Raw genomic sequence first — 28,000 nt, 5'->3', positions numbered from 1 at the left:
CCTGCCTTTCAACATCACCCTGAAGGCCCTGACCCGTGAGTACTGATTCACAGGCAGTGTCGGAGGCACTTTAAGATTCCTGCCATGTCATCCTGTTCCTCTTCTGACACAGGCAAGAGCAGTAATGTTCCAGTTGGGCGTTAGCTTCTTCCAGGACTGGGTCAACATTCAGGAATTATGCAACTAGGTGCCTCATTTCCTCATGATCTGAAAAACCAATCAATGGAAATTCCCTCAGGAGGAACAAGTGGGCGGCTGCCGTATAGACACCAGCTGGGTATCCTCATAGCTGGAGTTTGAGATGAGGAAAGGGTGATGCCCCTTGATAGCAACTTAATGCACATGGGGCATTATTCTGACACACAGTGACACAGCTGGCTGTTGTTACTCCTCTTGGATTATTCCATCCCTTGTACTGAGAGCAAGGTCAGCCCCACCAGGCTGAAGCAATTGGTTGGGAGGAAGGTTTACATAATAGAAAGGAGAAAGAGAATGAGGCAATATGCATTTTTGTTTCTTCCTCACCTAGTTGAATTCTATGGCAACATTCGCAGAAACACTAGGTCCTAGCTCAGGATTCCCAGTTGTGGTGGGAGAGGTGCCTCCAGGAAGTATTGCAGGACTTCTGGAAGTATACACAGGGCCAGTGCTAGGCTGCAGTTCACCAGCATGCAGCAACGACCAGCAGCAGTTCTGACTGGTTGGGGCCAACGCCATCTGGGGCGTTAATATTTTAAGTATGTCTGGGTGTATTCTGATACTTAATATTACATGAACATTTTATATGTGGAACATAAAGGAGGGGATTTCTTTTGTAATTCAAACTACAGGAATTGGTAGGTGAGATGGAGAAATTTTGCCATTGGCAAAATCCACTGGCGGTTGAGATGGAGAAATGCAAAAATCACAGTGGGAGGAAAGAAATCCCTGGGGACCATCCCAGCATTTGGGATGGTGGTAGTAAAAATTTTGCACATATCAGAAAGGCACATGAGTAAAATATGGTTGAGAAACACTACATAAAATAGTGGTGGTTCTGGTTTGATACCAGCAGGGGCGACACACGAGGAAAACCCCCATTATAAATCTGTGCATGCCGTTGTGGGGTGGTGCATTGACAGACATAGAGATTGAAATCATTCAGCCTTGTGGTCATGCGGCATGCCAATGGCCTTCCCGAGTCTTTGGGGGGCTCCTGAGCAGTGTTCCAGGCACCCTCGTTTGTTCTTACCATTCTGTGATTTCAGGCGAACGTGCTAGAAAAGGGCTTCCTGAAGTAGAGGCCCACAGAGGGCACTATAGTGTGGTGGTCAAGAGCGTGGTTTCAGTCCCAGGCAGACCCAGTCCCAGTTCCTCGGCTGCCACTCACTGGCCACAGAATGCAGGCGAGTGACTTCATCTCTCCAGCCCCCAGTTTCCTCTTTGGTGAGGGTCATAGGACTTACTGCAGAGGAGAGGGGAGGAGCATTTGAGATGCTATACTGATAATGTGTTTTCCACAGGGCCTGGCCTAGAGTAGGTGCTTAGTAAGTAGTAGCTGGCACTGCCAGTGCACAGGAGCAAGAGGGCCTGTGAGTTCCACTTCAGCCACAGAAGAGGAGGCAGAAATGCCAGGAAGGTTGAGAACTGGAAAAGGGCGATGATCAGGAATAATGACCCTAAGGAAGCAGGAAGACTTCCGAATCCTCGAACATTTCCCAGTCCCCAGTAAATCTCCAGTCCTGATGAAGAGAAAAAATCTTGTTTCTTGTTTTTGCGAGTGTCAGAAGTAGCTGGAAAGATGTGTCCTGTGCCTAGCCAAAGTTAGGAGAAGAGAAAACATCTAGGATCCAGACAAAAAAAAAAAAAACAAAAAACAAAACAAAAAAAAAACGCTGGAACCTGGGGCTTGGGGCTTGTAGAAAGGCAAAAAAAGAAAAAAAAAAAAAGTAGCTGACAGTCAGCCAAGACTCCAAGTGTGGCCCCAGGGGCTTGGCCAAAAAGAAGCCTGTGGTAATTCCTGACACAGTAGTTCTGGGAAGTTGATTTACCCAATAACCCTCCCTGCATGGGCTCAGTTTAGTTTGTGACTTACTATAAATAAACATTTGTTCAACGAACACAACTGAATGGGCAGGCTAGCTTGGCTAATAGTATCTATGATTTAGCTACTCTAGAGCCCTCCAAAGATATCAGGTGTGCCTTATCCATTAGCACAGCGAGGCACAGGGCTGAACAGGTGAAGGGAGTACACAGCTGTGGTCTGACCTGCTCAATATCCCTTCTTCCTGAAACAGAACCTATCTTTTCTTCTTGGGGAGCCACCCCTCCCCTACTCTTAGCCCTTGGCTTAGGTTCCTCTTTTAAGACTCAGTTCTACCAGGAGGTAACTCCTGGTAAATTCTCAAACCCCGGGACACAATTTGAACCAATGAGATGCAATTCAATATCTGGAGCCTCTGGGCCAGAGCTGCTCTCTTGCTAGAGAACTTTGAGTTTGTATATCTGCAATTATTGGGGTTTTGTCTTCTCTCCAAGAAAGCCTCAGTGAGGATGAAGACAACAGGATAAAGCAGAACCAAGAGAGGGAGAGACACCATTTGAGCTCTCCTGACACCATTTGAGCTCCTCCTTCCCCAGGTGAGCATGAGCCAGCCCTGCATTTTCCCATTGCTTGGACTTGTAAATTCTCTTTGTGCTTAAGTGGGATTGAGGTGGGCATCTTTCACCTAAACACGTTGGGACACTGAGAGGATACCTTCTGTTTTCTCTTCACCAGCAGAGTGGAAAAGCAACAGAGTCCTCCTTGTGACCTGAATTACAGATTTCGTAGCACTTTTCAAGGGTTAGCCTCTGTGTTGACTTTTGGTCTTCCCAACTCAGGTGCTTGACTCAAGCTCTAGTCTGAAATTAATTCCACATTTTGTAAAATAAGGAGGAAACAGGAGTTGGTGAGGAAGCGTCAATATTTTACAATAAGATTGATTTATATAAAATTTGCTAAAAATCTGCCAGTGTATCCACTGCTGAGCCTGGATTATCATCTCCAGCATGGAGTACTGTCCTTTTCTTAATTGCATGGGAGCCATTCTGAGAAACAGTAGTAAATAACTTTGTCAAAAGATGGAGAAGAGTCATCTGGACAATGGCAATTAGTATTCTATTACCTTTCAAGTTTGATGAGTATGGGCTTGGGGTTTAGTAAGTAGTAAATATGGTTTGCATGTCTGTGTCTCTGGCAAGAGGATATATATCTCTGAATAGAACCTGGGCAGCAAATATAAACTTCTTTTAGGTTCATGTAGTTTGACAACTACATGCTTTTCTAACCTGTGAGTTAGATGCAGATATGGTTCTTTCTTGTTTCCTGCAGACACCCTGGTCTCCCTTTGTATTAGTCCATTTTCACACTGCTATAAAGAATATCTGAGACCGGGTAATTTATTAAAAACAAAGAGGTTTAATTGACTCACAGTTCAGCATGGCTGGCAAGGTTGCAGGAAACTTACAATCATGGTGGAAGGCAAAGGGGGAAGCAAGACATGTCTTACATGGTGGGAGGAGAGAGAGACAGCAAGTGAAGAGGACGTGCTACACTTTTAAACCATCAGATCTCCTGAGAACTCACTCACTATCACAAGAACAGCATGGGGAAACCACCCCCATGATCCAATCACCTCCCACTAGTTCCTCCCTCAACACTTAGGGATTACAATTCAAGATGAGATTTGGGTGGGGACAGAAAGCCAAACCATATCACCCTTCTTCAACATATCCAAAATGTTCCTTACCTTTTCAGTTCAAGCCATGTGTGAGCTTGGGAAAGTTCTCAATGTGTTTCAGTGATGTTATCTGTAAAATGAGCAGCTTGGACTACATCAGTGGTTCCAACTTTTTAAAAAAGGAGTAGAATTCTTTGTTCAAACAGAGCTTACACCAAACACCCATAAAGTAAACAGATAAAACTGGAGCTGTTGAAATGTGGGTGGGACCTGGAAGCCTCCTTGGTTGGCCTCAAGGATGGCTCTTGAGGTATCTTTATAAGCCTTTAAGACTCAGATGAATGGCCAGCCTGGTGGTTCATGACTGTAATCCCAGCACTTTGGGAGGCCAAGGAGGGCAGATGACCTGAGGTCAGGAGTTTGAGACTAGCCTGGCCAAGTTGGTGAAACCCAGTCTTTACTAAAAATACAAAAATTAGCCAGGTGCTGTGGCAGGTGCCTGTAGTCAGCTACTTGGGAGGCTGAGGCAGGAGAATCTCTTGAACTCAGGAGGTAGAGGTTGCAGTGAGCTGAGATTGCACCACTGCGCTCCAGCCTGGGCAACAGAGAGAGTCTCCATTTCAAAAAAAAAAAAAAGACTCAGATGAACATTTCAGACCAGATGTTCTCCAAGATCTTTTCCAGTTCCAAACATTGCAGTCCTGTTTTTAAGTGCCACATCTTCTGGGAAGTCTTTTTAATACCCTGGCTCATGCAGATTGCTTCTTTTTCTGTGCCACTTAGCGTTTGTGACTATGCACACACACTGCCCGTGTTTGTACACTGAACCACGTATGGAGATTGTCTTTCTTTGAAGCTTGTAACTCTATGTGATTCTTTTGGGAACTGACTCAAAACTGACTAAGTTATACAATGTAACTGACAGAATTCCAGGAAATGGGAAGATAAATTTTGTTTACAGCCCAGGGAAGGGTCTGTCTTCCTGGGGCAAGTCGCCTGTGCTGACAAATGGTGAGCTGCTAGCCCAGAGCAAATCAAATCTGGATAGATATGAAGCATGGGTACCAGGCACAGCTGGGCAGGCACAGACCAAAGGTCTCCATAATTGGTCTTTCTCCCAGATCTTTTTTTCCTGGTGCTCGTGTTGGCCAAGCCTCACCTTTCAGCACCACTGGGCCAGCAACTGCAGTAGATGGTTAGGTTACTACTAAAGACATCATCAAGGGGAAAAGCCTGGGCTTGTCTCTACTACTCCACCTGCCTTAGTTATTTTCCTTCCACTGTGGGTCGAGTTCTCTTTCCTGAATAGCGGACTTTTTTTACTGTCATCCTCACTCTGGAGTTCTGTGTAAACTTTAGGGAGCTTAGAAACATACCTCACACTGGATGTGATTTTTGGAAGACCAGCCATGTTCAGTGGGACCTACCCTAGGACAGTATGTAGTGAACAGGTTCCGGAGGCTGAGGAAACGACATTATGGCTGGAGCACCACCTAGTGGCAGTGAAGAACAGTGCATGTGGTGAACGAATGATCTTCCCAATGAAGTGTAAATGGGTAAATATTAAGTTAAATCGCTTTCAGGGATTCCCTTTCTCCAAAAACAATCCCATTTAAAATATGCTTTAAAGCAAAAACTATACTGGACATAATTTTTAGTCTTTTACTAATTATTCCAAAGATATCAGTGTCACCATAATGAAGACTAACTATTCTAGAGTTCTAAGTGATAAGATGCTTAATACTAGCCTATAAATGATTGCTATCATTTACAAGAGGAATTAGGAGAAAAATGTGGCAAATTCAGTGGAAACTCACTTCTGAAAATTATTCAGTTTGCCACAGAACTTTTGGAATATTGAATTTTAGAATCCTTGTGTTGTGAAAAGTCTCAAGGATATACTAGTACTGTGCTGAACATTTTCTTAGCCATGGAACTCTTTCTTCTAATAAAATCTTATTCTGCCACCTGTATTACCTTCAAACCCTTAGAGCTGTCAACAAGGGAAGCTATGCAGTTGTCGATATGTTCAAATTTGATGTACATATGAGGTACAGCTTATGCTATGGTCATACTGAGCTTTTCCACAAACCTACTAAAATATATTTTATATATATATATATCACCACTAAAGGAGTCATCTTCAGAGGCAGTACTTTTATGCCAATAGAACCACCACTGATTGAGAGAATTTGGGGACTTCTCTTTTAAAATTGCCTTTGTATTGGTTTATACTGGTGACATGAAAATCATATTACATTACTTTGGGTCCTACTTGTTTGGAACAAAAAACTGCATTACACAGCTCAGTCAATGTTCTTAATTATCAAATTTATCAGATATCCTCTGTTTCTCAAAACGAAATCTCTCCAAAATATAAGAAGATGATAGTCACGGATTTTGCAGTACATCTCTGTGCTTCTCAAACTCTGGGAGATTTACCCTTGAAAGAGCCCAAAGTAATGGCCTTTAAATGGGTTGCAGATACAAGGAGACGGATAGATTGGCAAAGAAGTGCAATTCATTTTCTATTAGAAAATATGCCTCTAATTTCTAATTAGAAAAGTTTTAAAGTGATGTAGAAGGTAAGACTAGGGTGAGTGGGGGTAATGAGAATGAGAAAGTCTTTAACAGGGGGACTATTAAAAGACTCACTCCTTCAGGATGGCTTTGGTATAATGTATATGATTGTAGAGACAGACTTTGTTCCTATGACAACAGATGTAAAAAAAAAGGGGCAAATATTCCTATTTTTTTTCCAAAAAATATCCAGCATTTACAAAGCAGTTTGCAAAGGTTAAAGTCAGATCTCAAGTTAAACCGGGTGTGTAGTCATAGTACTAATCATGCACAATACTCTTTGATCATTTAATTTAGTTGAAATTAAAAACAACTTGATAAGTATAATTTTAATGATGAATTATTTTAAATAGGCAACATATACATCAACAATTGGGTTCAAATCTGTGCTTGCTGGCTGAGAAGAGGGGTTAAGAGTATGGGCTCTGACATCTCAGGATTGAATTCTAGCTTGACTTTCGGCAAATTACATAATATTTCAGTGCCTTAGTCTCCAGCTCTGGAAAATGAGGATGATAATAATTGCACGCCCTTAAAAATTTGTTGTGAGGAATGTAAAATAACATTTTCTCCTTATGGGAGCATTTCTGAAGGATGGATCATAACTGACTACTGTGTTTCTCAAGGTTGGCTCCAAACCAGCAGAAGCTGAATAAAGGACTGTGAACTTGGAATGACTATGGGACGCTAGGCTCTTACTGGTCCTAACTGAAGACTTGTTCCCAAACAGCGAGCAATGGGGTTTCTTTTGACCAACACTATTTAGAACTTTAGATTCATTCTGTTCTTTCCAAAGTACTGGATTTCAACCCTTAATTATCAATAACCACATGAACCTACCCTGGCAAGCCCTTTAACAACTCTGAATTTTCCCTGTCAGTGAGCTACTGCTTAATTCAGTAAATTTCTCCCTAGCCTGTATTCCTGTGGCTAGCAAGTCAATCGACTCAGCTTTTATTTTATTTTGAGACGGAGTCTTGCTCTGTCGTTTAGGCTGGAGTACAGTAGCTTCATCTTGGCTCACTGCAACCTCCGCCTCCCGGGTTCGAGTGATTCTCCTGTCTCAGCCTCCTGGGTAACTGGGACTACAGGCGTGTGCCACCATGCCCAGCTAATTTTTGCATTTTTAGTAGAGATGAGGTTTCACCACGTTGGCCAGGCTGGTCTTGAACTCCTGACCTCAAGTGATCCACCCGCCTTGGTCTCCCAAAGTGCTGAGATTACAGGCATGAGCCACTGCTCTGGCCTCAACTTTTAATTTTTATCTATCGATCTATTCTATTATTACCTGCTGCTTACCTACCCATCCATCCATTCATCCATCCATCCATCCACCCATCCTTTTTTTGTTTATTAGCTCTGGTCTTTGTTTTATTTGTTGATAGGCCCAAGTAAATTAGTATGTGTAAAACTCATTTAAAACAGTGCTTAGCACCTGGTAAGCATAATATGTGATAGCCCTTATGATCTAGTAATTCATCAGTATCTTGTGTGTATTAGAAGAACAATGTGTCTCTGAAATATTTTAATTGTATCTCTATAAGAGCATACATGAGTGATAATATATAAATCTCAATAACAGAATGTTTCTAACCCAAGTTTTAAGTAATGATATGTGTTCAGAAATACTTCATCTGGCTGGCATCTAGGGGAATGGTTGGGAAGATTTTGAGTTTCTCCAGTGGGAAAAAGGCTGGCATATTCAGGCCTAAGTTTAGAGTCAAAGTCTTTGAAGTTAATAAATAGTTTTTAATTTTGAAGAAAATAAAAATGATTTTCTTTTAGTTTGAATAAAGACTACTTATTCTGAATTTCTCCAACTTATGAAATTTTTTTTCTTTTTTTCTTTTTTTTTTGAGACAGTCTTGCTCTGTCACCCAGGCTGGAGTGCAATGGTGCGATCTTGGCTCACTATAACCTCCACCTCCCGGGTTCAAGCAATTCTCCTGCCTTCACCTCCCGAGTAGCTAGGATTACAGGCATCTGCCACCACGCCCAGCTAATTTTTGTATTTTTGTATAAATGGGGGTTTCACCATGTTGGCCAGACTGGTCTTGAACTCCTGACCTCAGGTGACCCACCCGCCTTGGCCTCCCAAAATGCTGGGATTACAGGCATGAGTCACCATGCGTGGCCGAACTTATGAACTTTTGAAAATTATAACTCTGAGCTTTTTAAGGACACAGGGTTAAAAGGTGGTTTGTTGGCAAATGGGCATCAGCAAAGCCTGTTTCGAAAGCTCAGCATGTGCGCACACATGTGCACACATGCACTCAGCCTTGGCCTTGCACTGTAAATTTTTAGCAAAGTACACAAGTATGGGCTTTTGTTGCTAAGGAAATGGCTTTGTTTCTCTGAGGAAGGAGATATTGAGGATACTTCTCTGTAAGTGATCACCAAGCAAGGCCGTATTGCTTCCCAGACCTGCTGTTCCATACAACGTGAAGCTCTTCAGTCCTTTCCGTGCCTATCTGGCCAGTGTTTGTTAGAGTGGCAGCAGGCAAGACAGGCTTTTGCTGACATCTACCTTCCCTTTCTACTTACCTAGGCAATTGTGGCTTGTGTTTGAACTGAACAATGGGGAAAGATCTCAGGCAGTTTTGAGTCAGCCTTCAGGTTCCTCAGAAACTTTAAATACAGGAATGAATGCGGTCACTGAGGTCAGGAACTCCAGATGCCCCTGCCTCATGCTTGTAGCATCAGCTTCTGGAGATCAAGGGTAGGACTATCAGGGGCTGCATGACGAAGATGATAGTGGGATCACTTAGAAAGAGCCAACAGTCCAGGCCATGATAAGCTGGTACCCAGCTCTGCTTCACATGTAAGTTATTACTCTTCTAATTGTCCCTCTAGGTGAAATTAATTAATCATTTATTCAGAATCTCCACTTCCTGCTAGTTGTCCAACTGGCATGGCAGCAGCTCCTTCCTGCAAAGCAATGTTGAAGAAGCTATGGAAGCAAGAAGGAAGCATGGATTCTAGGAACTGATGACAAACCACTTACCCCTATTGCTCTTCTTCCTAAAGCTAAAGGTAAATCCTGGCTGGAGTTGCAAATGAGAATGTTAGCAAATGGGAGTAGGAATGGTGGTTCTAATGCTTGGGGCTTTAGAACCACCTACCCTCCCTTATACTCCTTTCCTGATGCAGAGTGCCAGAGTAGCCAATACCCCCTTTCAATAGGAGCTCACAGGACAGAAGAAGTCAATACTTAACTAGGAAAATTACATTAAAAGAAAGACCAAAACTGCACAAGACAACAGTACATACCACCCAAAGCAAAAATATTAGAGCAGAAACACCAAGAATTTTTTTTTTTTTTGGAGATGGAGTCTTGCTCTGTTATTTAGGCTGGAGTACAGTGGTGTGATCTCGGCTCACTGTAACCTCTGCCACCCGGGTTCAAGCTATTCTCATGCCTCAGCCTCCTGGGTAGCTGGGACTACAGATGATGTCCAGCTAATTTTTGTATTTTTAGTAGAGAGGGGGTTTCACCATGCTGGTCAGGCTGGTCTAGAACTCCTGAGCTCAGGTGATCCACCCGCCTTGGCCTCCCAAAGTGCTGGGATTACAGGCATGAGCCACCATGTCCAGCCAGACAGACCAAAGATTTAAAATAAACATGAGATATTATATATATATACACCTGATAGCATGTGATCCATGGCAGCACCTCGCCTGTAGCCCCTCCAATAAGAGTCTGTGGATTCTTACATATTGGATTCTTACACATTTCAAATTCAGAGAACATATTTCCCTGACATGGTGTCTTACACATTTCTCATCTTTTCCCTTGGTTTATTTTTTAACCAGTTGGAAGTGATCTCTCTTGCTCTAAGTCAGGGTTCCCAACCTCAGATTAACATTTTGAGCCACATAATTTTTTTTTTTAAGACGGAGTCTGGCTCTGTCACCCAGGCTGGAGTGCAGTGGCCGGATCTCAGCTCACTGCAAGCTCTGCCTCCAGAGTTTACGCCATTCTCCTGCCTCAGCCTCCTGAGTAGCTGGGACTACAGGCGTCTGCCACCTCGCAGGGCTAGTTTTTTGTATTTTTAGTAGAGACGGGGTTTCACCGTGTTAGCCAGGATGGTCTCGATCTCCTGACCTCGTGATCCGCCCGTCTCGGCCTCCCAAAGTGCTGGGATTACAGGCTTGATCCACCGCGCCCGGCCCAGATAATTCTTTATTTTGGGAAACTGTGCTGTGCATTGTAGGGCTTAGCAGCATGCCTGACTTCTATCCACTGTATATCAGTAAGACCCCTGCCTCCATTGTGACCGCTGAAAATGTCTCCAGACATTGTCAAAATCACTCCCTGGTTAAGAACCAGTGCTTTAAGTATACATTGTTCATTGTGTCACCCTAAGGTTTCTTCCAACCCAAGGACAGTGTATAGAACACATTTCCTATCTCTCCAGCTTGGAGTACAAAGTAAAGCCACGCTTTAAAACATATTCAAATAAAATAGGTCGAGTTTTCGTATTACTGTCAAGAGAATGTCCTTCTTCCCTCTGCCGGAATCTCCCCAACTCTAGTGCTCAGTCTAAGAAACCCCAAAGCCACCTGGTCCAGGGAGCCCCATCTGTGCTGCTCTGGGGCTTTCACTGCCTTGCAAGGTGTGCTGTGGGTTGAAGGCAGACCCTGCTCCCTCCCGTGATGGTTGAAGATTAGAGATGCTCCTAGTCCTGAGGCTCTGGCCAATTGCCAGCAGCCTTTGCTTATGGCTGGGGGGACAGGAAAAGATGACCCTTCTCACCAACTTCAGCTGGGATCATTCTACACCACCACAGGTGAAAGTGCTGGTGTTACCGTTAGCAACTCTATGTTTGCACAGGCACACCCGTGTGCATGTACACATACATGAACACACACACAGAGCCATTGCCCCAGAGGGATTCCCCATAGTTCAAGGTGCCTGGGACAGGAGATTTTGTAGCCTAACACATGCTGGGACAAACCCACCTTGAGAAGGACATGTCCTTGGGGGTTGAGCCTGCATCATCAGTCTAGATTTCATCATCCCTCATGGGCCTTTCCCCTGGTGTGACTGCCAGTCTGCTGGTCGTGTAGGGCCCTGCTACTACCCACTGAGATGTTCTAATAACATTAAACTTCAAAAGGAAAGGCCCAGGGGTTCCATTTCTACACCTTCTAAGTAACCATATCTAGATGTATATTGGCAAACAGTCTTTGTCATCGCCTCTCCCCGCAATATCCTGTTTTACTTTTCTATCAAAACCAACCTTAACTAGGAGGCACCCCTGGAGATACCTACTGTGAAACAAAGAAAGTCTCTTTTTCTTTTTTTTTTTTTTTCGAGATGGAGTCTTGCTCTATCGCCCAGGCTGGAGTAGAGTGGTGCGATCTTGGCTCACTGCAACCTCCACCTCCAGGGTTCAAGCCATTCTCCTGCCTCAGCCTCCCGAGTAGCTGGGACTACCACTAGCCCACCACCACACCCAGCTAACTTTTATATTTCTAGTAGAGGTTTTACCATATTGGCCAAGTTGTTTTCAAACTCTTGACCTTGTGATCCACCCGCCTTGGCCTCCCCAAGTGCTGGGATTACGGGCGTGAGCCACCGCACCCGGCCAAGAGCATCTCTTTTTTTTTTGAGACGGAGTTTCACGCTTGTTGCCCAGGCTGGAATGCAATGGCAGGATCTCGGCTCACTGCAACCTCCATCTCCTGGGTTCAAGCAATTCTCCTGCCTCAGTCTCCTGAGTAGCTGGGATTACAAGTACCCACCACTACTCCTGGCTAATTTTTTTGTATTTTTAGTGGAGACAGGGTTTAGCTATGTTGCTTAGGCTGGTCTTGAACTCCTGACCTCAGGTGATCCACCCGCCTCAGTCTCCTAAAGTGCTGGGATTACAGGTGTGCGCCACTGCACCCGGCCCCAAAAGCATCTCTTTTAGGGCTCACTATGACGTTTATGTGACCATTTCTCTTGCTTAATTCTCTTTTCTTCACCAAACAATCCATTACATGGGTTATGGTTTTATATGTGTAAGTCGTCATTTTCAACCTTGCTTTTTAGAAACAGAACTACTCTTCCAAAGAAAATTTTATAGAAGATCATAGTATTAAAACTATAAAGTATTAAAATATAAAGTATTAAATATAAAGTATTAAAATATAATATAAAGTATTTATAAAATATTTATATTTATAAAAATAATTTAATATAAAAATATCAATTTAATGTAAAGTATTAAAAATATAAAGTGTTAAAAATATAAAAGTGACTGGGCAAGTGCCAACCTCCCTCAGCACTTTGGGAGACCGAGGCGGGTGGATCACCTGAGGTCAGGAGTTCGAGACCAGTCTGGCCAACGTGGTGAAACCCTGTCACTACTAAAAATACAAAAATTAGCCAGGTGTGGGGGCAGGTGCCTGTAATACCAGCTACTTTGGAGGCTGAGGCAGGAGAATCACTTTAACCCAGGAGGTAGAGGTTGCAGTGAGCCAAAATTGCGCCATTGCACTCCAGCCTGAGCGACAGAGCGAGACTCTGTCTCCAAAAAAAAGGTAAAAGCGGCTTGTTTGGAAGTGTGGGGGATGGGGGTCCTGAGTTCTGCTCTCTTGCCCCTTTGTTTTTCCTCTGCAGAACCCTAGGAACTTGGGGACACCATTTGAGAACTATTCATGGAGAACATGGCATCCTAGAATGAGAAATCCATATCTGGTACTGTCAGCCAGCGTTCCTAGCTTTCAGCAGAGAGGAAACTTATTAAAAACAGATAGGATAGCATAGCTCACCCCACCCCTGAGAGGGAGAGATGACAAACTTGGAGGTAGGAAGAATGGCCTGGATTCACAATGCAGTGAAGATACTGCTGCTGCCGGACACAGCAACCCTGGCTCATATCACTAGACATGGGACCTGGCTGGGGGGCTTGTACCAGGGAGCCTGGACATGAGACCCTGCTGCTGGGGCTATGGTTGCAGGGCTTCTGGAGGGTCTGTGTTGCTGGGACTCCAATTGCTGCCCCACAGCCACTGGAATGGAGCCTGCCCCAGTTTCTGATTCACAGTTTGAGGCAGGAGTGTCTCACTGGAAGATCTTGCACCACGGGCTTGTACCTTACCTTTAAGGAAGGCTGTGGAAGGGCATACATGATATTTTCGTTTCTGTAATTTGAAGTAGCTCTACCTAATAAGACCAAAAATTCTCCAAAAGGAGAAGGAGGTTCAGATGCTAAGTGAGGAGGAAATAATGACAAATGCTTACTACAGGAACTCTGGCAAATTGCTTTATCTCTGAGCATTATTCCTCTAGGAAAAATAATGGCCCTTCTAAGTCATCCATCCATCCATCCATCCACCCATCCATTTATCCATCCATAGCAAACATCTAGTAAGAGCTGTTCTAGCTCTCTATTGTTGCTTAAAAAACGACCCCAGCTTAGTGGCTGAAACAATCATTTCAAGGTATCTCATGACTTTTATTGGTAAGAAACTCACACAGGACTCAGCTGGCTGGTTCTGCTCCCTGTGGAGTCAGTTGGAGTCCTTTGAGATATTCAAATAGCAGCTGATCTGATCTGGACTGGTCAAAATGGCTTTGCTGGCTTATCTGATCCCTTGACGAGGAAGACTGGAAGGCTGGACTCTGCTGGGCTCCACTCCCTCTCCATGTGGTCTTAGGCCTTTCCACAGGGACTCATCAGCAGGGTAGCTGGGCTTCTTACATGAAAGCTCAGGGCTCCAAGAGACCAAGTTTGCCTTAAGGCTAGGCTCAGAGGTGTCATAATGTCACTTCCACCATACTCAGTTGGTCAAAGCAGTCACAGGCCCAGAATCAAAAGGGGAAATAAAATACATAGACATCACCTCTGGATGGGAGGCATCAGTGAATTTGCAGTAAGAGCCTTTATGCATTGTAAGAACCAACCACGTGCCAGACATAGTGTTAAGAGGGGGAGATACAAAACCAAGACATGGCCCTGTCTTCAAGGAGCTTGCAGTCATACAAGGTTACAAATGAAGGCAGTTAATGAGATCAATGTCAAGAAGCATTGTAAATTGTAAAACAATTTTAATATAAAGGATTGCTTTATGTCTGAGCTTTATTCCTAAATAATCCTAAAACTAGGATCTAACAAACCCCTCTAATGCTCTCAAGTATCAGTTACTATTTGTTGACTGTTCACCAAGAATCAGACACTTAGCTAAGAATTCTTTTGGTATAATTGTTCCCAATTCTCAAACCAATCCCACTGCAGCAATTTCTATGTGCCAAAGGCTTGCCCATGCTTCTTGTTTGATGACATGATATCTTGGGTTTGGTCTTATATCCGCACCCACCACTCTACCCATTGATGCCACTTAATAGAGGCTTCTCGAGATGCTCACACAGGCCTCTTGCCACTTAAGGAGAGATTTTCAATTTACAGTGACCCAACCAACCACTCGTTAGATGCTCTGATCTGTTCCTCTCACAATTATTACTTTAATTTGCTGCCCTCTCTCGGGCCATGAGGCGACCAGCTTGCAGGCTGCAAGGCAGACAGAGTTAAAGACATATATAAATGTGCTTATGCTCTATTAACAAAACTTACTAAATTCCTGCTGTGTTTGGGGAACTAGACCACAGAGCACTGTGAGCCAACACAGTTCCTGCCTCAGAGAATAGTCACGCAGACAAGATTTTAAAACTTTTCATTAGTTTTACCTGATTGATAAAATGCAGAAAATCAGAAAAGTAAAAAATGAAAAAGCAGCTAGTCATAATCTCACTATCCAAAAACGGTGCTATTCATATTTTGATGTATTGCCTTCTGGTTATTTCTTTATTTTTAGTTTTAAGAAAATGATAGACTTCATTTTTTAGAACAGTTTAAGGTTTATAGTAAAATTGAGCAGCTAGGACAGCTGTTTCCCCCTGCCCTGTTTCCCTGCACATAGTTTCCCCTATTATTAACATCTTGTAACAAAGATCTTGTATTAGTCCCCTATGTTTGTTACAATTAGTGAAGCAATATTCATACATTATTATTAAAGTCTATCATTTAGTTTAAGGTTTATTCTCTGTGTTGTACAGTTCTGTGGGTTTTGATGAATGCAGGTCAGTATCCACCATTTCAGTATCCTACAGAATAGTTTCAGCATTTATCTTGTGTGCTGTCAGCCCCTACCATCGTATGCTCCTGCCTGCAGCTTTTTTTTCTTGTTTCTTTATTTTTCATATGTGAGCCTAACACAAGCCTTCCTTTATGCTATTGTACCCTTCCTCCACATGTTTATAAACTCTCATAAACATCATGGGATACACCATCCTATACTTAACCATACCCCTAATGTTGGACATTCATGTCTATGACAAGTGTTCACTTATCATATAGGATATTTTAAAATCATTTCATGGAAATAGATTTCCAGGATCTAGATAGCATTCAGGGGAAAAAAATAATTTAGAAAGAAACGGCATTGTGTGGTGTCCCCCAGCACCTCCCAGACAAAAGGCTTTTGTCTGAAGGTTGGAGGCCTCTGCTGTCTTGGCCTAGTGAGTGCCAGTTTCCACGTGGCTGCCCCGCACCCTTGGGAAGGCTGTAGGGGGACAGTGCTGGCCTGGGTCTTAGCTTCCCTGCTCCTGCAGGAGGACTGGGCTTCCTCATTCATTCCCTTCTTACTCTCATCCATCAGCGCCTTTAAACTGAAACCTGGAACTATGGTATTCTCTTTGGCTCTTAGAATGGGTTGTCTTAATGGGGGAAATATTAATAGCACTGGTGTCGGTGGAAGTGACCTTGAGCCACACAGGAAGATTTTGATAAAACGTGTCACTCCTGTTACCTATCAGGATCAAACTGCATCATGGAAGCTGCACACGATGACACCCTGTCCAGAAAGTTTTTGCCAGAGGGCAAAAGACTGCAAGCAGAATATCCCTTCGCCATTTCTTGCATAAGTGCATGTCAGAACTAATAAGAATAATATGAGAATAAGAGTATTTTTTTTTTTTTTTTTTTTTTTTTTTTTTTTTTTTTTTTTTTGCTGTGAAACTGATAACCATAAAATTTGATATCTGGAGTCCTGGAGTGTAACAGCTCCTTCTCATACACTAGCTTCCATTCATTACCCCACAACAGTTCTGCATGCTGGCTGGTGTTACTGCCATGTTAAAGTGAGGAGCCTTGGCGTCTTGGGTTCCTGAGAGACGACGTTGCCATATGTGGCTCTTCACAACTGTCCCACAGGCCCTCAGTTGGAATGTGGCAGAACTGGGAGCTGAATCCAGGACAGTGGTTTCCTCATCTGCTGTAGCCAGGAACAGGCCAGGCCACCCTTCTGGACACAGTCTATCCCACGTGGGGACAGAATGGCCAGCCCCAGCCCATGGGTCTCAATGCAGCCAGAGCTGCTGTGAGAAATCTTGTTTGTTTTAGCCTTTGGAGTCCTGTCTGTTCTCTGATCTCTGACCCAGAACTGTGTGTTCCAACCACTTCCCAGTCTGTTGCCCTGGCTCAAAACAAAGTGAACGAAGGCTCTTTCCTCAAGCCCTGCTCTCATACTCAAGGGCTCCGTGAAAATGAGTGGTGTGGGCATGTGGCTGGTGAGTCACTGTGGCCCTAAAATGAGCAGGAAAATAGAGGGCAGGTCTGGGCCTCACAGGGCTCTAATGGCAGGGAAGCAGGAGGGTCGGCATTAGGACCCTGGCCTTTGGCCTGCAGAGACCTGAGTCTTCCCCTTACTCCTGAGCTGTGTAACCTTAGGCAGGGAACTTACCCCTCTGGGCCTCAGTTTCCTCACCAGGAAAGCAGGGCTGATCATAGTGCATGGCTTATAGAGCAATTTTGAGGATTTCATGGACAAAAATACAAAGGTAAAGCAGTTAGCCTTCTGCCTGGCATGAGTAAGCCCTCAGGAAACTGTAGTTGTTATTATTTAGTAGCCAGGAAAATATAGAACACTCAATCTGTTGGCTCCCTGGTGTTTCCAGAACTGTCAGCAAACAATTCCACATCACCAGCCAGCAGGGCCATTCATCAGACACCTTTGCTTTTGTCTGTCAGGCCTCCCACTTCAAGAAGTGTCCCTGGGTTTAAGTCAGTAACGTCCTAGGCAGGGAAAGTTGCCTCACACATGTGACATGCGAGCACGTCTCTGAAGGGGCAGAGGATCTGGCAAAAATGTAGACTCTCCACTTGTCTGTTTCCTGAGACACCCACAATTGGCCTCATGGAAGTGGTTGACTTCTTCCCATAGCTGGCTGTGTCTTCGTCGCCTCCTCCAAGCCCAGGGCCAGCCCTGCCTGGCTGGGGGATCGTGACAGTCTTTGTTCTCATATGGCAAAGTCTTTCGAAAAGAGTGAAAGATCATTAGTTAGCTGTCAGCCTCCAGCGTGATTAGGTCATGAGTAATTCTACTAGAAAGCCAGAGCACTGGCAATTCATTTGGTCGAGAACATTTTATCTACTTGTACAGCGTAGCGAGGAAATAAATGGAACAAGTTGTATAAAAATCTCTGTCAACTGAACAATTCCTTACCAATCCAACAAGAAGTATGACAACGATGCCACTTTTCCTACCTTTGAGAGGTCATGTACAGACACACGCACATGCACACACCACATTATACCCCCCCACCACAAATGGGTGCACCCTCCCTCCCCCCCACATACACATTGGTGCACACATACACGCTACACCACATTCTGTAGTTAGGAAAGGATCACGTGCAGCCTTAAGGAATGGTTTGCGTAACGGGTGCATATTTCTGCTAGTGTTTTTGTTCTTGCAGTCAGGCCCGGCCGTTGTCTGAAAGCAAACCTCAAGGACAGGACTTTTTGGACTCCGCAGGCACTCCAGGCTACTGCTCCACCACATGAAGTCCAGCAGGTGGCGGTGCACCTCGCGCGGACCCGGCTTGCCTGTCTTGGCCCCAGGGAGTCGGTTTGATGCGCAGTCGGGAAGTGGGTCTGCACGCACCTCGCTGCAGCTGTGGCAAACGCAAGCGATGACACACAGGCTTGACGAGGGCCTTTGTGAGAAGCAATGGGGATCTGGCGTCACCGCACAATGGAAAACAAAGTGCTTCTGCCTGGCTGGCCAGAATGCACGTTTGCTCACTATTGATGCCGGGGCATTTACAGGCAGAATGAGTTCATGTGAAATTTCAGGGTCTGCCATGACTCAGATTCACTTTCTGTAAACCAGAGTCAACATTACATTTCCCTTTACTCTGAGCCATTTCTTGAATTTTTAGGTCACCAGTTGTTTTTGTGCTAACCGAAGGGATTTGAGTATTTCTTATGCACCTTATTTTTATTATTATTTTTAGGGCATTACCAATTTGGGACGGATCTGTAGTGTGAGAGATGGTTGTCACTCTTAGCTCCAAACATAGATTGGCTTTATATATTATTTACATGTTCAGAATTATATTGTGTAGAAATTCAAGTGAAACTTGCAAAATACTTTTCTGGCAGGAAGCCCTGGAGAGGATGGTTCACGGAAACAAGGATGACGAGTGTGGTAAGAAATGCAGGTGACTCGTGAGTGGGCAGGCAGTGGAAGAGAAGATGGCTGGAAGGTTTTAGCATTCAGAAAAAAATGGAGACAATTAGAGTTGATCTGAAGATTATGGCAGAATTCAATATTGGGGCAAAGAAACAAGATGGGGGTTAGAAATTAGAAACAGCAGAGTTCCGCAGGTTGGAAAGGATTTGAGCAAGAGAACAAAAAGGAGCCTGCTAATAGCACCCTGGGTTTACAGCAAGAGAAGCACCTGGAGAGAATTAACTCGGGAGGAGGTGGGGGCATGGGAAACCTTTTCATCTCCAAGAGTGGGCAGGAATAGCAGCTGGCCTGAACTTGAAGGTACACCAGGTAGCTTGCCTGGGCCAGGAGAAGGTGATTCTCTTCTATACCTCTCTCCAACGCCCTGCTTCTGATGCTGCTCCTCTACCCATATTGAGGGGAAGATATATCCCTAAGAAGTTCCCTGCACCCCATTCCTTGTGCTGGCTAACTGGTCCCCTAGGAATTTTTCTCCTAATTTTCAATTCCCCTTCTCACCTGGTGAAATCTTAAATCTTACTGTTCAATAAAAGTTCTTCTACCAAAATTTCTATACCACGTTGAATTTTTTGTGTTTCCTTTGTTTTTAGTTCCTGGGGAGTTTTACTTAGAAAAAAAAAAAGCCTCTGGGGACTAGATGAGGAAGAAAACCTTCATGTGGACCCTCTTGAGCTCTGTTTTCTTCCCTGGCCTCACTGGTGTGGGCTCTCTGACTGCCCTACTGATCTCTTGCTTTACTGGATTTGGGTGAGGACTGAGGAGAGGGACAGGAGGGTATGCACTGGATACTATTCACACTAAAGGATTAGATGTCCCAGGTGAGTAAGCAAGAAAGCAAACACATAAACAAAACTTCGGAACGTTTTCAATCCAAGTGGAGCAGAATTTAGCTTTTCCAGCTAAACTGCCCCACCCCTGGCACCCAGGGAAAATGGTGCTCGTATTGTAATATGTTCTCATAGATGCATGCAATATAATGAGTAATTTTTGCCTTGTGATGTACATTCTTTTTTCCTCACTCCGGAAAACATATTGTAGCTGGAAAAAAAAAAAAAAAAAAGACCAAAGAATTCTGGCCAGGCGCAGTGGCTCATGCCTGTAATCCCAGCACTTTGGAAGGGTGAGACGGGTGAATCATCTGAGGTCAGGAATTCAAGACCAGCCTGGCCAACATGGCGAAAACCCATCTCTACTAAAAATACAAAAATTAGCCGGGCATGGTGGCAGGTGCTTGTAATCCCAGCTACTCAGGAGGCTGAGGCAGGAGAATTGCTTGAACCTGGGAGGCAAAAATTGCAGTGAGCCGAGATTGCACCACTGCACTCCAGCCTGGGTGACAGAGTGGACTCAGACTCAAAAAAAAAAAAAAAAAAAAAAAAAATCTGATCCTTTCTGAGTGTGTGTATGTGTTTTATGTGTGTGTGAGAGGACACAAATTTAAACTGAAACTTTGCTAAGTAATAGGTTATAACTGATCTGGATACATCAGGGTAGTGAGAACAGTAAGTCTGGAAAAGAAAACAGTTGTTACCAATACACAATACACTCTCCCACACATAGAACAATGCCTGGGTCTCCTGCATTTTCATATCCGCTGAATAGGTAGCATGAATTCACATCATTTCAGCGATGGGGAAATGGAAACTCGCAGAGAGCTTAACTGAATTTCCTGAGACCATGGGATGTCAGAAGTGCCACTAAATCTTTCAACTTCCAACTCATACTTTAAACTCCTGCCTCTTATCCTTTTCAAAGTGACTGGGGAAGACCAGGTACAGATCTGTAAAGTGCCTCATTCCATTTTCAGAGGAGCTGAGGTCAGGTGCCTCCTACAGTCAAGGTCTCGCCAAGAAGACTGTGGCCACATTCCTCAGTCCCCTGGCAAGTGTTTTGACACCTGGGTGCTCCTGCCTGATGAGCCCAGCATTCATGAAGCACATGTGACAAGAGGATGGCTGGAATATTGCTCAATATTTTCAGGTCGACGGCACTGGCTGCATGTAATTTGAGAGGAGTGTAGAATGTCAGCCGGACTTTTATGACGCACCCCTCTCCTCTTCCTGAGAATTGTTTGCATGTGGAGATTTCCTGCCTATGTTTTTAGTGTCAAATTTTTTTGTGGTTGCTCAAGTACCTTCGGCCATGTTTTACTGGCTTACGCAGAAGCCCTGATGCCCCTGATAAAACTGATGACCATCGAATGGAAAGAAGTCAGTGTGGAAAGCCCAGGAATTGTCCCATAGCTGGCCCTGTGGGTTTGCACTGATTCCTCAGAATAAGTCTGCAGATAGCTTAACTTCCAGAATTCCTGAGTTTCAGTAGTCCCCCTTCTTTATGACGAATTGGAAAAAGGGTATATTCTGGGGTAAAGCAAAAGGGAATTGGGTGCAGCAAAGATCCCGAGACCGTTTTTCCCAGTGGCCCATTGCTCCTTCTGCTTTTTCTATGCCAGCTGAATCTCCCCAAGCCCCACGTCTGCGGCAAAGTCTTCGTGGTGAAACAGGTGAGTCACACTTTTCTGCTTCTCTGCAATTACAAATGTTATCACCTCATCTGACAGAGAGAGGGTGTTGGTTGGAAATACGCATTAGGAATGAACTCTTTGGAAACAGCAAAACTGCTTTCATGAAATGAAGACGTTTTTTAAGAAAGTCTGGAGTTGAAGTTATAAAAATAAAGAGGAGTCATCTCCCTTTCCTTCTCCTACAATAATGGAAATGAAATATCAAAGTAAACAGCACCACATCCATGTCCTCAGTACATGTGACTTGCTAACCATGCCAGCCACCCCATCCCTTCTCTCCCATCTTCTTTGCTATTCTCACTGTCTCTCAAGACCTGATTTAAAACCACCTTCACTAAGAAGTCTTCCTGTGCTCCTTCTGGTTCTTCACGGAATATTATTTTGCTTCTAAAACTTAATAAAACAATTTTGTTCTCAGGTCATTCTCTGTGTACATCCCATTTCATCCATCCTACAGATTAGATGTTCTTCCAGGGTAGAGGCGACCCCACCTCATGTCTTGTTATTCTCCCTCTGCTTTTTATTCCCATAGGCAGTCTTCAGTATGAGACGCATCAATCTCAGATCTTACTCATTTCCAACTTGTACCAATCAAAGGCCCTCCCAGCGAAGATAAAAGCAAAGTCTCCTTCCTCCAGAGCATGTGGGAATGGCCCCCCAATAGCTGGGGCATGCAAGCTGATGAAGTTTCATCTTCCACCTCTACCCAAATATGACCTTGCTGATACCATCTCCTATTAGATGACAAATCCGGATGTTTCTATTGCATGGTTGTTATTTGCCACATGCTTCCTGGACAAGTTTCTAGGTAACCTTAATGTCTGTGCTTCTGGGGAAGGAGGAATAGAAAATAACTCACCTCTTCAGTAAGTGGTTTTAAAAATATAACAGTGTTTAAAAGCTTTTAGAGAGCAGCTCTCCTTCCGGCTGCTCCAGCTCTGTTTGCTTTGTGATAGGAGCCCCCGTAACGCTTCGTGCTTGGCAACATCTGATGAGGACAGAAGGCAGGTTTAAAGCTGAGAAGATTGATTTTCCCTTTGTAGGGCTTTCCATGAGGGGCGTGGGAGAGAAGTCACTTGGGGAAGCAGTGGTCAGTGAGGTTTACTTCTCCATATGCTCTGCATTCATGTGTAAGGCTAAACAAACGCGCTGTCTCCGCAAGCAAATCCCACACCACAGAGAGGAGCAGTTTGTCCTGGAGGTCCTAAGGAGGCGACCAGTGACCTGGGGGGGGGGGGGGGGTAAAAGGTTGGGGCTCTTGGGGCCTTTCCCCTCACTCTCATTTCCATCCTAAACTGGCAGGGGAAATATACTCAAATTGCCTGTGTATTTCGATTTGATGTGGCCACACTGTGACCACTCAGGATGGCTCGGTGCTGCTGAACTCCACGGTTCACACTAGGCCCGACTGTCTAGTTTTAGAAAGTGGGAGAAGATTTCCCCTCTGCCAGGACTTGGGGTTTATGTTCCCCAGAGCATTGAGCAAGAGCCTCATGTTTACAGAAATCTCCCTCCCCATGATTTCTTCCTGTCGGGGTAGTAGGAGAAGGAGTAGGAGAGAATGTGGAGTAGATCTTGCCACTTCAGTCCCTTTGTTCTTGCCCAGCATGAGGCTACCAAGGAAAGGATACATGGGGCGCTGGGGGTGAGGGTATGTATTGGTTGTCTGAACTCTGAAAACACAATTTTAAAATTGGCACTGTAAATCAAATCATTAGGTCTTCTGCATATAGTTTTATTTTTTCTAAAACTTCATAAAGCTGTCAAAAATACACTATATTTTAAATGCTGTGGGCAATGTAGTTTTTTAAATTTTATTTTAAAGTGCTGTTTAATTCCTTTAAGAGATGTACACGGTCTACCTGGTTTACTTTTTATGCAACTATGTATATATACACTATATATATATTTATATACACATATATATATACATGTATATATACACATATATATTTCAAAGTTTTTTGAAATCTAGTGCTTGTACAGTATTTGGTAGTAACTAACAGCTGCTAAGTCAACCCCTAATCTTCTCAACCTCATCTGGTGTGACTTAGAGCAGAAATGGTCCAACCAGCGCAGCAAACATGTACCCACCCAAGTTGACTCCTAGGGGCATATTGTCCACAGGTGCTTCTACCTTGGTGTGTAAACTCCATCTTACAATTTAGGATAATTTGATTACATAGCACCTCCTACGTCTTAAAATAAAAACATCAATGCCCATTTTATATAGTGGGTCTATGTAGGATCTAGTGAAAATATGCACTTAGGTCTTTTAGAAGACATGAGAGATTGAGGTCATACAATTCTTTCTCCATATGTGAAGAGAGTAAATACTTAGTGTTCATCAACTCCACGAAAATGAAGATTCCAAACTACCCCAAAATTAAGGAATAAATCTTTATCATTTGGCTTTAAAGACTCTGAAAGTATTGGGTTCTATAATTGCCTTAATTGGGGTCATGCAAAGGTGGAACAATAGGAGCTGAATAGTTCATGTTAAGGCAGATAAAGGCTTGACAAGTTCCAGATTTCCAGCAGGATTTAACTCCTGAGTCACATCAGCTTGGGGTGCAAGACTCACTGGGAAGCAAGGAGTAGCAAAAATCAGTCTGTAGAACTCTAGAAAGCAGTACCTGATAAAGACCTTTAAAGTTTCCATGAATCAAAGATATTAAGATTCATTTTCTGCTACCCCATCTTCAAAATAAAAGCTATTCAAAGCCAGAACATAAATAGAAAAATTTCTCCCATGGTAACCACCTGGTTGATTAAAATATTTTTAATTTTTCCTTCTCTTCTGTGAATTGCTGCTGCCCTAAGCATGTGCATGGTCTGCCTGTTAGCTTCCTAAGCACATCTGGCAAGGTGGGGGAGATGAGTAAGGGCAGCTATGGAGGTGGGCATTTGGGAGAATGTAAATGCAAGGCTGGGGACAGCTCTCACTGGAGGGTAGCATGACTGCCCAGCCAACAGCCAAATAGAATAAAGGGACAGCCCCGGCAAGTGCTCCAGAGTAGGTGGATTTCACAATGTATGGAACGGCTCCTTTTAGGTCCGAAGTGCTGCATACTTAGTTTATGATTTCCAAACATTCATCTTCTGGCTGGAAGGCTGGAGGCAAACAGACAGCTCATTAGGAAAATAACCAAAGAGCTAAATAAAATGGAGGAAGTAGGCAGCAGATCCCAGCCAGACAAGTGTGGCTCACAGTCCTTCATGGGAGATCAGAGGCCAAGCCAAACCAATGCGTCCGTCCCTCAAAGGTCATTCGTCTAGGGCTTTGTCAAACCAGGAAGGGAAGGGAGTTTCAAAGGGCCTTTTGTGGAACACACACAGCTCTGGCCCCTGAGATTCAAATTAGGATCGGGAAACCTGTGTAGCAACTGGCTGCATGTACAATGCTTAGCGACCAGCCAGGGCCCTCCAGCCTCCTTTTCTTTTTATAAGCACGAAGTTTTCCCTGTAGATGGGAAAGAGATAATTAAAAAACAAAACAAAAATCTGTCCTAATTGCAATAAAAAACAACAAAGACCTGGAGTTATTTACTTATTTGTGAATAGAACCAAATATGTTAGATATTTTTTGTTGCATGTGATTCAACAAACTATATAGAAATTATATTTACAAACCCAAGCCATTATTATTTGCATCATAGATGATACTATGTAGTGGCAGCATGAGAAATGCATCAAATATACATGCAGATATTTTTATTTATATATTTATGTGTATGTGTATGTATATCAAAACAAAGCAAACCTATGAAGAGATCAGCAGTAAACTTGTTAAAAATTGAGATAGAACTTAAGGTAGATTCTCTGTTGTTTCTAATTTCCAGGTACTTTTGCTGGATCCTACCTTCCATGTACATGATCATCTCTTTCTTTTCCTTAGAATGGCCAATGATACTTCTCTGTCCTCTTTTCTCTTCTGTGAGTGTTATGAACATTAAGAGCTTACCCAGAAAACTTAGGCATTGTGCCTATATTTAGTTTTTGTTGTTGTTTTGAGATGGAGTTTTGCTCTTGTTGCCCAGGCTGGAGTGCAATGGTGCGATCTCAGCTCACTGCAACCTCTGCTTCCCGGGTTCAAGCGATTCTCCTGCCTCAGCCTCCCAAGTACTTGGGATTACAGGTATGCGCCACCATGTCTGGCTAATTTTTTGTGTTTTTAGTAGAGAGGGGGTTTCACTATGTTGGCTAGGCTGGTCTGGAATTCCTGACCTCAGGTGACCCACCCGGGTCGGCCTCCCAAAGTGCTGGGATTACAGGCGTGAGCCAGTCTATATTTAATATTTTGCTCCTCAGTCTCATTCCGTTTTCAGTCAGCACACAGTTCTTTCTTTCTGTTTATGTCATTTTATTTAGTTTCACCAAAGGGCTGTGGGTTCCTCAGATGTTGTGTTGTGAGAAGAAGACCAGGCCCAGAGAGCAGAAGAATTCCCGGCCTGGGTCAGGACTCACTTTCTCGTCTGAGGCCTCCAGCTGGTCCTTTAGGTTCTCTGAGATTCAGCTTCTGCAACTGCTTACCTCACAGAGTTGCTATGGACATCAAACCAAATAATGACTATAAAAGCACTCATGTAAATTATGTGTTATTATTAGAAAAGTTTCCATTTTATACCAAGACAAAGGAACACTGTTATTCATTTGACATGTTTTCTTTTTATTCTTATTCATTTTACATGTTTTCCCCTTCTATTTCTGTCCATGGTTCTCTTCAAATTTTATAATTTAAAACGATGTCATCATCATTGAGTCATAACTGAGTCAGCCATTGAGAATATGAATCAGCTGAAACTGAGGGAAAAATAATCTCAAGTCCAGTAGGACCTGACATTGAAGTCAATTTCTGCTGGCGACAAAGAACCTTATTTCTTGTAGAGTTCTAAATGAAACCCTAAGTCAAAGTTATGTTAGAACTTCTACGACAAAAAATCAGGGAACTCAATGGGCAATACATAGGGAGTCAGGGAAGTTCACAAAAGCTGCAGAGGGCAATTTTGAACCTGAAGGCCTAGTAACCTGTAATCATCCTTGAAGACAAGAATATCATAATCTCAACAAGCTGAATAAAGGTGGCCAACTAGTGAATCAAGCCTGTGGTTATGCAATGGTTTGCCTTGCAGTTCTGAAAGCTTGCTGACAATAGGTTCTTTTTCTTTCCACCTTTTCATTGAAGCGTATTACCCAAGGAGGGTTGAACCCGTATTAGAAGCCCATGCCTAAATTAAATTCCTTAAGCATTGGCCATTATCATCCACCATGTTTCTGTTGTGATTGATGTATCTATAACTAAAAGTTCAAGAAACCTAGTGCAGGGAGTGCCAATCTTTGATTTAAAAACATGGTGTCTTTTGGAAGTCTTGTAGAACCCTTGACTCTTTCTCAGAATGCTGTTTTTAAAAGCATGAAACTAAATACATAGGATACCAAAGAAACCAATTATACTGAAGAATAGTTATCAAACACTTTTTAAAAATATGTGATATAGTTAGATGCTTCTTTATTAACAGATTAAATAAGATCTACTGATGAGTTTAAGTATTGTACCTTCAAAATGGTGAACGTAAATGATGTTTCAAAGCATTAGCAACAGCTGTTGGTGACTGAGTCACAGGTGTTGATTGTTGTTTGTTACTGCTATGGTTTGGATATGGTTTCTTTGGCTCCACTAAATCTCATTTTGAAATGTGATCCCCCAGTGTTGGGACTGGGGCCTGGTGGGGGGTATATGAGTCATGGGGGTGGATCCCTCATGAATGACCTGGTGCCATTCTTGCAGAAGTGAGTTCTCACTCTTAGTTCTCAAAAGAACTGGTTGTTGAAAAGAGCCTCTCTGACCAGGCGCAGTGGCTCATGCCTGTAATCCCAGCACTTTGGGAGGCTGAAGCAGGTGGATCATTTGAAGTCAGGAGTTTGAGAGCAGCCTGGTCAACATGGTGAAACCCCGTCTCTACTAAAAATACAAAAAATTAGCCAGGCGTGGTGGTGGGAACCTGTAATCCCAGCTACTTGGGAGGCTGAGGCAGGAGAATTGCTTGACTAGGAGGGTGGAGATTGCAGTGAGCCGAGATCATGCCACTGAACTCCAGCCTGGGAAACAGAGACTCAGTCTCAAAAAAAAAAAAAAAAAAAAAAAAAAAAAAAAAAAAAAAAAAAAAAAAAAAAAAAAAAGGAGCCTCTCACCTCGCCCTTTTTTCTTTCTTGCTGCTTCTTTTGCCATGTGATCTCTGCACCTGTTGGTTCCCCACTGCCTTTTGCCTTCAGTGAAAGCAACCTGAGGCCCTCACCAGGAGCAGATGTTGGCACCATGCTTCTTGTACAGCCCGTAGAAACATGAGTCAATTAAACCTCTTTTCCTTGTGAATTACTCAGACTCAGATTTTTTTTATAGTAACACAAATGGACTAAGACAATTACCTACCTTCTTTTCTTTTTTTTTTTTTTTTTGAGACGGAGTCTTGCTCTGTCGCCCGGGCTGGAGTGCAGTGGCCGGATCTCAGCTCACTGCAAGCTCCGCCTCCCGGGTTTACGCCATTCTCCTGCCTCAGCCTCCCCAGTAGCTGGGACTACAGGCGCCAGCCACCTCGCCCGGCTAGCTTTTTGTATTTTTCAGTAGAGACGGGGTTTCACCGTGTTAGCCAGGATGGTCTCAAACTCCTGA

General features: G+C 43.6%; 1 long non-coding RNA gene across 2 annotated transcripts in view; it reads left to right on the top strand.

The window, feature by feature from the left end:
• Positions 1-2,112: 2,112 nt before the first annotated feature.
• LOC115896433 overlaps positions 2,113-28,000 on the top strand; it is a 32,133-nt gene continuing 6,245 nt past the window's right edge. The window contains exons 1-2 of one of the 2 annotated variants that reach the window (XR_004056308.1): positions 2,113-2,619; positions 21,863-22,138. This is a non-coding gene — a long non-coding RNA (uncharacterized LOC115896433). Of the gene's footprint in view, positions 2,620-18,027; positions 19,350-21,862; positions 22,139-28,000 lie in introns of those variants that run through there. The other variant, XR_004056309.1, reaches the window with a different exon arrangement.

The sequence above is a fragment of the Rhinopithecus roxellana genome, chromosome 3 (genome assembly GCF_007565055.1).
Source record: "Rhinopithecus roxellana isolate Shanxi Qingling chromosome 3, ASM756505v1, whole genome shotgun sequence".
NCBI classification, from domain to species: Eukaryota; Metazoa; Chordata; class Mammalia; order Primates; family Cercopithecidae; genus Rhinopithecus; species Rhinopithecus roxellana.
The sequence above is the reverse complement of the archived record's forward strand: the minus strand, read 5'-3'. Positions and strand labels throughout refer to the sequence as shown.